Raw genomic sequence first — 11,963 nt, 5'->3', positions numbered from 1 at the left:
ATCCTATTTAAAGCACTCTGCAACCTTTTGTGCTTTTGGAGTGCAATCACTACTCAAGTATAGGACATGTAGCAAACAATTTGTAAACAGCAAACTCCCACAAACAACAATGTGACAACAGGCCAATAATCTACTTTCTATATGATATTGGTTGCAGGATGTATTTTGGCCAGAGCACTGGGGATAACTACTGTTCTTTGAAATGGTGTCATGGGATCCATTACATCAGCTGAAACAACCAGTGAATTGGCTTAATAGCTCATCCAGAGGTACACAGCCTAGATCCAAGCTGCTGGGACCAGGGTGGTGTTGGTATTGGCTGCTGAAGACAGTGAAAAGAAGTTTCATGTTTAGGAAGCAAAAACTATTCTTTGTGAAGCCCAGAGAAGCACCTCATCCCCTCCACTCCACCAAAAACTGGAATGAAAAAAGTAAATGTGGAACGAGTTGGGGAACAATAGTGTCAGAACGTAGAATAGTACAGCACAAAAACCAGCCTTTTGGCCCATAATGTTGTGCCAAACTAACTAAACTAGTAATTAAATGCCTAACTAAACTAACCCCTTCTGCCTACACAATGTCCATATCCCTCCATTACCTGCACACCCTTGTGCCTTTCTAAGAGCCTTTTCAACACCTTTATCGTATTTGCCCCCACCACCACCCCTGGCAGCACATTCCAGACACCCACCACTCTCTGAGTAAAAAAATTGCCCCACACATCTCCTTTGAACTTACCCCTCTAACCTGAAATGCATGCCCTCTAGTATTAGTCAGGATTAATGCTCAAGGATTTATCATGAATTTGCAGGAATGAGTGCCTTCCTTCTGTGCCATAATGATTCCCAGCATGTGCTGCCCCTGGGAGGACTGCGCTGGGGACGAGACAGCCGCCCACCTCTTTGCGGGCTGTGGGTTTGCAAGGAGGGTGTGGCGAAAGATGCAAAGGTCCTTGTCATGGTTCATCCCCAGCAGCTGCATAACAGAGGATTCTCTGATCTACGAGCTGTTCCCGGGGACACACACACAGACTGACATCAACTGCTGCTGGAAGGTCATCAACTCGGTGAAAGACGCCCTTTGGTCTGCCCGAAACTTGTTGGTCTCCCAGCACTGCGAGATGTCCGTAGGGGAATGCTGCCGACTGGCACATTCCAGGCTGCAGGAGTACGTGCTGAGGGATGCACTGAAGCTGGGTGCAGCCAACGCAAGGGCTCGGTGGGGAAGGACTACAGTTTAGGGTTCTTCTGCCACTGGAGAGGGAGGGGTGGGGTCAGGCGAGAAAGCCCCTTAAATATTGTAGATATGGGACTGGGTAGCCCCCAGGAAGCCACACACGTGGCATCGGTGCTGTGCTTTTTATATAAAAAGTTAACGCTAATGAATGATCTGTACAAGAATGTAAAGGCTTGCACTGTTTTATAATTGTATATTTATAATTCTTGTAAATGAGCAGTATTGTATATATTGTATATTTTGAATATGGTATATTTTATGTATAAAATATTGTATATTTTGTTTGTCTTTTATTATGAATAAAGTTTATTTTGGAATAAAAAAAATAATGATTCTATTCTAAAACTTTTAAGCTGTGCAAAGTTTCACTCCTCTTTCCTTGTAGATTCACTTGGCAGGTTTACTGCTTAGATTACCAGATTGGGGTCAGGTCCCAAGGAATCACTGCGACCCAACACCTTAATAAGAGGACCTTCTGGATTCATTATTGAATTCTCCAACTTTAGGTAGCACAATCTCTTTCTGTCTGCATCCAAAATGACCATTCCTGCCTGTCATCATATTGGCTCATTTTTTCTTACAAGCCGTCCCTGGGTAACAAATGGGTTCTGTTTTTACAGATGTCCATAAGTTGATTTTGTCCGTAAGTGGAAAATACACAAAAATCACTTGATATGGTAACCATACCTCCACAATATTGTCATGAATGACATCAAAAGCACAGAAGACTGATAAAAAGGATAATTAATAAAAGTGGAGAGAGGAAACTGGTTCTGTTGTCCATAGGAACAAATGTATGTTCATATATCGGACTTTTGAATTTAATAATGTTATGGGAGCTCGTTCATATATAGGGGTGTCCATAAGTCAGGTGTTTGTAACCTGGGGACAGACTGTATTCTACTGCTTTTGTCTGGCCTGTTGGATATGTCCCACAGCCTTCCCATTTACAATATTTTATCGAGACCAAAGAGATTAAAAGAAGTGCCACATTAACCCATTTGGACTGACTTTATCACAGATAGTCCCTTTGTTTTAACCATCCCTCCCCCCACCTTCTCTGCTACTGAAAACTAACTTGTTTATCTGTCTTCCCCAGTTCTGACAAGGGGTCCCAGAATTAAAACATTAACTGATTCTCTTTCTGCCTGATCTGCTGAGTGTTTCCAGCATTTTCTGTTTTTATTCTATAGAATACAGGGCTAGTATGCTTAATCTTTCCCCATACATCAAATCTGCCCATCCCCGGAATCAATCCGATGATCTTTTGCTGCATTTTTTCTATGGTGAGTATATCCTTCCTGAGGTAGGGAGATATATACTCACACCTCATGCCTTTGTAGTTTGCTTTATTCAGACTTTAGACACTGGATTCAGATTGAACTAAATCACTTTCAATCTTAATATAAATTCTATTTTACCATGACCACTGTTTCCTAAACACCCCCTAACTACGGGATCATCATTTGACCCTTTCTCATTACACAATACTAGATATAAAATAACCTGTTCACACTTTCTCATTACTCAATTCTAACATTAATACCAGATCTAAAATACATAAAAATCTATTTTCACCAACTTTGGTGCTTATTCAGCTGAGTAGCTGAACAAATAAGGAATTATCAGCTTCCTGCATCTCCATTTCAGGTTTGTGATCTTGATGATTTTAACTGACCATTCAGCTGGTTTTTGCTGTGTACATCAGATTAAACTCAACCACAATGGATCCAGCACGTGCCACATCTTACTGACCAAACGTACTCTGCTTAAATACTTCAATGTTACTTTACTATTCCAAGATCGTCGCACAATATAGTTCTCCAACATGAGTATAGTTCCCTAAAAATATAGCTAATTTGAAATCACCCTTCAACTGGGAAGCTTCACACATATAGAAAAATAGCAGCCTTTTTTTCATAGTAATTATTTATGCTTTTCTTTGAGGTTTAATAAAAATAAGCAACATGGATAATATATTTTATTTACAATTCTTTGGTGTAAATTGTTGTAAATGTTCTGCTCATTGTAAGCGTTATCCTTCTCACTTCTAAGTGTGTAAATCTTTATTCAGAACAAATGATTTCTTGTACACAGAAATTTAAGTATCAATGTCTACAGTTAACATCACTGATAAATCTACATCTAGCAGTAAGTTCATATTCACAAGGAGCACATTCACTTATTAAGAGAGTTTACATTCATTTTGTCAGTCCCTTGACTTAGATGGCATCTCTACACTGACACTGCTAGGCTTTCAACAACTTACCAGCAGAGTTCTGATCATATTCCTGATGCACATCCAGTTACAATTATCCATCACTAAAGGACTTTGACCTACAAGGTTATCTGAAGATTTGCAATATCCAGTAATGAGTCAAATATTCCAGGTACCATTAGTGAACTGGATTGATTAGGTTCTGATGCATGATCATTGACCTGAAGTGTTAATCCTGTTTCTTTCTCAACAGATGCTGTCTGACCTACTGAGCAGTTCCAGCATGTCGGTATTTATTTCATATTGACTGGTTGATTGTTACTGACATTCTCTAAACTTCCCTGGTTCTAGTTACCAAGATTATCAAATCTTCCATAAAGTATTTAACTTAGTTCAACCACCTTCAAAGAAAGATAGTTGCCCATTGTTAGGCAACAGATAGGAATATTTCCAGCACTCCCAGGGTGAGCTGTGGGATTTCTCCAAATCACACAATGAGCAAGTCAACTCACTATTAAGTACTGATGTGTATTGGCATCACCCTAACCATGTTAGAGACCCAGTAAAACGGAGACACAAAAAATTCTGCAGATGCTGATATCTGGAGCAATACACAAAAAGTGCTGGAGGAATTCAGCAGGTCAGGCAGCATCCATGGAGGGAAATAAACAGTCAATGGCGTTTTGGGTCGAGACCCTTCATCAGGACTGGAAAGGAAGGAGACAGGTGAGTCCAGGTGATAGGTGAGTCAAGGTGGGAGGGGGAAGATAGGTGGGTGGGGGAGGGGGAGATGTAATACGCTGAGAGGTGATAGGTAGAAGAGGGAAAGGGCTAAGAAGGAGGAATCTGGTAGGAGAGGCCGATGGACTATGGAATAAAGGATGGGGGAGGGGAGGAGAGGAGATGGGCAGGTCATCAAGGTGGGGGAAGGGACCCACAGGAAGACAAAGGAGTGGGAGGGAAGAAAAAGAAGGGGTGGGGTTACCGGAAGTTAGGGAAGTCGATGTTGAGACCATCAGGTTGGAGACTCCCAAGGTGGAGGTGTTGTTCCTCCAACCTGCGCCTGGCCTCTACTGCCACATTGAGGCTATGGATAGAGATGTCGGTATGGGAGTGGGATGTGGAATTAAAGTGGGTGGCCACCGGGAGATCCTGGCTGATGTGGCGGACGGAGCAAAGGTGCTCGACAAAGCGGTCACCCAATCTGCGTCGGGAGACCCAGTAATATCAGCAGTTAGAGGTACAGACCCAGCCCCAGCTGCTTGTTTTAGTAAACCAATCACCATAAAACTAAACCGTGACTGTATACCAGGCAGCTTCCTTCAGCATGTTAGAAAGGTTTCACACCCCAATGTGCATCACTTCAGCCACTCTGATCAGACTACCAACTCCAATGATATACACCAGATGTCCTCATCAACAACTGCTCAAGCAAGGTCCTCATGTGGAAGGCTCTAACAAATAAGTGTGCCCATCATCAGACTTACTTACTTCCACCCTCTCACCCCACACCCACCCATTGACACACGACTATAGGGTAAAGCCCGATCCCTGTACAATTGGTGTTCTTTTTACCACAAATTCACCACATTCTTTGTTTTGGTTCTCACCTATGAGCTGGAGAAATAAGTTGTGTTGCATGCATAGGAACTCTGAATTGGCTGTTTGGATGCATGCAAGAAATACAATAGTACAATAAGGTGGACTCTTGACCTCACAATCTACCTCATTATGGCCTTGCACCCTATTGTCTGCCTGCACTGCACTTTCTTGTAACAATAACACTTATTGTTTTCCATTGTACTCCCTCAATGCACTGATGTAATGAAATGATCTGTATGGATGGCACACAAAACAAAGTACCTCAAAACATGTGACAATAATAAACCAATTTAATTGATTATAAACACATGAAATAGGAAAAGGAATAGACCATATGGTCCCTGCTTGGCTGTATAATAAGACCAAGGCTGTTCTGCCCTTGGCCTCTGATTCACTATTCTTCCTGTTCCCCATGATTCCCTTGTAGACCAAAACATTACCAATTTCAGCCCGGAATATCTTAATATTTTCAGCTTCCACTGTTCTCTGAGGTTGATAATTACAATGACTCATGATCCTCTGAGAAAAGAAATTCTTCTTCATCTCTGTGCTAAATGGGTGTTCCATTGTTCTGAAACTGTCCCCTAGTTCTAGATGCCTGAGAAGTAAAAACATCTTCTCAGCATCTACTTTTTCAACCTCCTCAGAATTTTCAATATTTCAATAAGATTCACCTCTCATTCTTCTTAATTGCAATGAGTATAGGCACAACCTGCTTAACCTTTCTTCATATATTAATCCCTTCATGCCAGGAATCAAATTAGTGAATCTTCTCTGAACTGCCTTTAATTCAGGTATATCCTCCTTAAGTGACACCAAAACTTTGTATGGTTTTAGCATGTTTTCTCTGCTTTTAAACTCCATTCCCTTTGCAATAATTGGTAACATGAAGCTTCTAGGAAATGCAAATTTACCTTACTAATGTTTTGCTATTTTCTCATTCATTCCATCCCTCTCATCACTACTTTCAATTATCAAAACATCATTTTGAAAAGCTTACAAAGATTTGACCTAAGTTTAATCCAGACAACCATCAGCGTGGGAGCATGCTGAGTCTATTTCCTCTCATCAAGATAGTTCATTATTGCCCACAACGCTTTTGTCAAATGTTTCTTTGTTGTAGACTTTAATACCAAAATCATGTTAATATAGTGTACCTCCAAGATCCCAAAGATGACTTTGTAGGTGTATTGAAGAGCATGAGACTTCTCAGTCAGTGGTGCAAGCTTCAAAGAATCCTGTTTCCACGGATGTCAGATTTAAGGCTTTGTGTTATTATTGTCTAATTGTACAGCTTTCCAAATGGACACAATCAACGCAGTTTATTTTAGTTTCTTAATGATCCCCTGGCCTCATTATGCACAATGTCATTGTTTACCTTGGCAGCTCTTGATTTCTCTAATAGTCAGTAATGTTGTAACAGCTTTATGCTTTGACCAGCCTCTTTTCCCGTGAAAGTTACCTTAACAGATGATTGTTTAGCAGATGAGTTACCTAATTGGCTAAAGTTTTGAGCTGCTGATGATTTACAAAGTAAGGATCTTTGGTCCTGTCATCTGCTTTCAACTTTCTCCTATTGCCTGCCAGATAGATCCAGTGCCAAATTTCATGGTTAGTAATGTGTGACCCTTTAGACCAACCACTCATTACAAAGCTGACAGACACTTTGAATGGACAATCACTATTTGTCTTAAGGGTAATGTCTTGCATGTTGATCAGTACAACAAGCTACTATCTATTTTTTAATAGTATCAAACCATAACTCTGGGAAAGAAGGGACATGCAGAGTCTTTGATGAAATGTTCTGCAGTACTCTGAGCATTACTCTCAGAAGGAAAGCAAAGAATGCAGCTTCAGGAGGAATCTGCTCCATCATTGAAACTTCAGTTCTGATGCACTGTAGTCACTCACAAGAATCAATGAAATAGCACAAACCTCAGTAGTGCTATCCAGAGACATATCCACAATGTTGATAGTCCTCTGGCATTTTGCAATGTGAAACCTTTGAGAAATGCAAGTTAATTTTGCAAGCCAAAGCCTAAAACTCCTTAAGGAATATATTTGCCTAGCTAAGACTGGCCAAGCTTGTGTCAAATATTTATTCAGTAAATTATTACTTATATTCTCACCCAGTCTCTACCTGCATTTTACAATCCGTGAAGAGTGTGATCTATATTGCACTGACAGATGCATTCTGAAGTTTTCTGGTAGATAATCTGCCCTGATGCACTGTCCCTAGAAATGGCATAAAATTTGCTTAAGGGAACATAGTGATATTGCTGGGAAAACAAACAATTTGGTTACCACGGAATGTGGCTTACTTCTACCACAGGTTTACTATGAGGAACGGACTTGAAGTAGTTCCTGGAAAAAGTTAAAGCTGAACTAAAATACCTAGTACTTGAGGGGAAATCTAAGTCTTCCGTGATGTAAGGATCTGTGAGGTCATCTAGCAACGTTCAACAGGATCTCATGTGAATCTACATTGCTGATTTAGCCACAGCTAATGAAATCAAGAATTCTGACCAAGCATTTTCTGTCCATTCTCCAATCAAGGACTGAAATGAAATTCCTATGAACTTTTTACCCTAATCAAGATGCCTCTCAAACACATTAATATAGAACATAGAATATTACAGCACAGTGCAGGCCCACTGGCCCACGATGTTGTGCTGACCTTTTAACCTCCTCTAAGATCAATCTAATCATTCGCTCCCACATACCCCTCCATTTTTCTGTCATCCATGTGCCTATCTAAGTGTCTCTTAAATGTCCCTAATGTATCTGCCTCTACCAGCACCCCTGGTAGTGTGTTCCACACACCCACCACTCTCTGTGTAAAAAAAACTCTGATATCCCCCCTGTACTTTCCTCCAATCACCTTAAAATTATGCTCCCTCGTGTTAGCCATTTCCGCCCTGGGGGAAGGTCTCTGGCTGTCCATTTGATCTATGCCTCTAATCATCTCATACACCTCTGTCAGGTCACCTCTCATCCTCCTTCGCTCCAGAGAGAAAAGCCCCAGCTCGCTCAACCTATCCTCATAAGACATGCTCTCCAATCCAGGTAGCACTCACAACCATCCTGTTTCATTTTGACCAGCTTCAGCCTTGCAGCCAAAGGCCAGCTTTTCACTGAAAACTTCTGGGGTGAACCTTTGTTCAGAAGAGTTGCTCTGATATTTGCAATAGATTTTCCTGTGGATCATTAGTGTAGGTCATTGGCAACACAGCATCTCAGTAACCAGAACAGATATTTAGTGTTGTTCTGAGGAAACTTTACCTCAGATAAAGGCTATGGAACGTATCTGACAGGTTTTCAAACCATTTGGAAAAACAAATTTGTACAATGCTATCAACTGTGAAAAGGAAGCTCTGTATTGCATTGACAGATACACCCTGATGCATTCTGGCAGATAATCTGCCCTGATGCAGCATCCCTAGAAATGGCAGCAAATGTGCTTTAGGGAGTGTGATGATATTGCTAGGAGAATATCATCAGGAAGGCTGCAATCATTAAAATACATCAATGTGGGCAAAGGCACAAGAGACAATTTTAATTAAGAACATAGGAAATAGAAGCAAGAATAGGCCCTAAAATGCCTCAATCAATAAGATTATGGCTGACTCTGCAGTACACTTTCCCACCCAATCCTCACAACCTCTGTTAGTGTCCAAAAATCTATTACTTTGCATGAACTCAATGACTGAAAAACCACAGTCCTCCAGGGTAGGGAAATCCAAAAGTCTACAACCCTCTAAGAGAAGAAATTACAGATCTTAGTCCAAAATAAACAGACTCTTACTCTAAGCTTGTGTGTTACTTTAATTATAGTAACTTCATGATGAAAGTATTCATTTAAAGAACATTACAAAGTCCATTTGATAATTCTCAACATGTAAGTGACAAGGAAACTTGAACATTGCATTAAATTTCATTCTCATTCACCTTCTTGATCTATTCATTGATCCAAAAGTGCTGCTGCAAGGAGGTTACATTTGGATTGCAATTAACAGCAGCTACCAGCTGGAAGCTGGTTTATCTTGAATCTTGAGTAGGTGCACTTGTGCTTTATTCTTACTAGTCGTTTACAGCCAAGCTATTGAATTGCCTAAGCCACTTGGTGGTTTCCTCTGTATGACAGATAATGGCTGAGTTGCCCGGACACTCTGTTATCCTGTGGGTGACTGACAGTCTGATGGAGTCAACAGTGATGCACATTTTTTTCTCTTTGTTCCTATTTAATCTTCAAAGAAATAAAAAGTATTCTAGAACACTATCCACTAGTAAAGGATTCTTTTGACCTTCCTTCCATCAGAAGGTTAGAAATGGGAGTTAGTTTGCTAATGATAGCACAATGTTTAATTCCATTCATAATTCCTTCAAAAATGAAGCTGTCCATGCCTTCCTGCATCAGGAGGTTGACAGTACTCAGGCATGGCTGATAAGTGACAGGTATATTCATGCCACAAAAGTGCGAGCAATAGAAATCTCTAACAAAAGGGAGTCTAATCTCTTACTCATGACATTCAATTACTTTATCATTGTTGAGCTCCCCACCATCAACATCCTGGGGATCACCATTGACCAGAAACTCAACTGGACCTGTCACATAAAGACCAAGGTCATGGCTACAAGAGCAAGGTCAGAGTTTGGGTATCCTGTGCGAGTCATTTACCCTAAAGCCTTTCCAAGTTCTGCAAGACACAAGTCAAGAATGTGATGGAAAACCCTCCAATGGCCTAGATAAGTGCAGCTCCAACAATATTCAAGAAGCTGAACACCATCAGGGACAAAGACACCACAGTAAACATTCATTCCCTCTCACACCAAAGCACAGTGACGGCAGTTTGTGTCAGCTACAAAATGTACTACAGTTTCTCAACTAGATTCCATGAAAAGCAATTCCCAAATGACTAATGAAAAAGGACCAGAGTGTCAGGCACAAGAGAACACTACCACCTGTGGGTTCCTCTCCAAGTCACACACCATTCTGACTTGGAAATAGATCACCGGTCTTTCATCATTGCTGGATCTAAATCCCTACCCAATAGCAGTGCAGGACTGCCTTCACTAGAAAGACTGCAGTGGTTCAAGAAGGCTGCTCACACCCATCTTCTGAAGGGCAATCATGGAGGGTCAACAATATCAAGAACTTGAAAAATGAATAAATAAATAGTGGTTGAGAAATACAAACCTCCATAAAGCTTTCATAACATGAACTCCATATAAAGCTGTTGTTACTGAGTTTTGTCAGGTAGAATCTGAGGTAGAAATCTAGAAATACAAAACCTATTATTGTGAAATGTTTATTTTATACTATCTTATGGAATGACATTTTCAGTATTAGAAATTCAAGTTACTAAAAAAAACTGTGGCCAAGATCATTTGGAAAATTACTCCTGAACAGTTTGATTAGCTTGGTTTTATTTTATAACTACTTATTCTCATAATTTCTGACTTCTGATTTGTTCCTGTTAAAAGGATTTTGATTATTTTCTCCAAGTTATGTGATTGGTTACTTGTTCGATTTCTGTATTGAGAAAGGGTTCTTCAGGACGTGTACTTCTAGAGCTTGATGCTTTGTGACCATGAAATTTAACCGTAGAACCATAGAACCATACAGCACAAAACAGGCCCTTCGGCCCAGCAAATTAAATGAAATAAATGTACATATTTGTGTGTGATAGGCAGTGAGTTTCAGTCCAGGAGATACATGGTGCAAATAACATTATCACAAACAGATCTTCTGTGGCATTGCTCACAAAGAGTCAGTTTACATTAGCCCAGACTTTGCTAGTAAATTCCAAAGCTCAGAAACATGTAAAAATCTTGACATCTTTGTCTGTGTCAAAGTAACAAATGAGGCTTCACCAGCTGCCAGAACTATTGGGAGATTTGGAGATGGAGCATAGGAAGAGGGGCTTTGCCAGCTGCCAGAACCATCAGAGGTTTTGGGGCGGAGCATCTCTACATGTCACTCAAAGCTCTGTCTCATAGCTAAAAGCTGGGAGGACTTGGACAAACATTTTAGGCCATCTGTATCTGAACCAGTTAAGTTCAGATTGGAATGATCATGAGCAGCAATTATGGGCAGCAGGTCTGTGCCAGAAAGTTAGAGCATTGTTTTAGAAGGTACTGAATTATGGATGTGGTCAAGAGCTCTGCTTCATTACTGAAATAATTTAGGCAGATCTAGAAATAGTGAAGTAAATGTCTCCGATTGTTTTGTGAAAGATAAATAATTGATGTTGCTCTGACACAATGTAGTAGATCAATCAATATGTACCATTACAATCAAAAGAAAATGTAGCACTATTGTTCTATACAGTCCATTTACTCTGAGTTTGTTCCTTTAATGTGGAGGAAATTCTTATAGATCTGGTTTGATAACTTTAATTGGAAGCTTTCTTTCTTTAGTGTATATTTGTTTCTCAGAAACATGTGATGAAATAATTTCATTCAAAATTCCTGAAAATTTGCATGTTATGTGAACAATCTCGTTGATACACAGGAGCAATTCAATTACTTTTAGAGTACTCCAATAATCCACTGTCCAGTCGTTTGAAAATCCTAATGATTCAGCATTTGGCTCACTGGGTCCCATATCCAATGCTCCATTTAAGCTCATTGAAGCCCTGTTTTCTGTCCTCTCCTTAAACTCACCGGGGCCCCTTTTCCCACCTCCTTTTAATCTCACCAGGTTATTCAGAAGTGTAACATTTTAAAAAGAAATGATCCAGGTGAAGGGTCTCAACACATAACGTCAACTGTCCATTTCCCTCCATCAATGCGGCCTGACTCGCTAAGTTCCTCCAGCATTTTATGTGGTGATTTAAAGCCTGTTGGGGTATTAATAGGTGTAATAGGTGTAATAGGTGTAATAAATTAATGTGTAATATTCCAA

This window comes from Pristis pectinata, chromosome 28 (genome assembly GCF_009764475.1).
Source record: "Pristis pectinata isolate sPriPec2 chromosome 28, sPriPec2.1.pri, whole genome shotgun sequence".
NCBI classification, from domain to species: Eukaryota; Metazoa; Chordata; class Chondrichthyes; order Rhinopristiformes; family Pristidae; genus Pristis; species Pristis pectinata.
Note: the sequence above shows the minus strand (reverse complement) of the source record.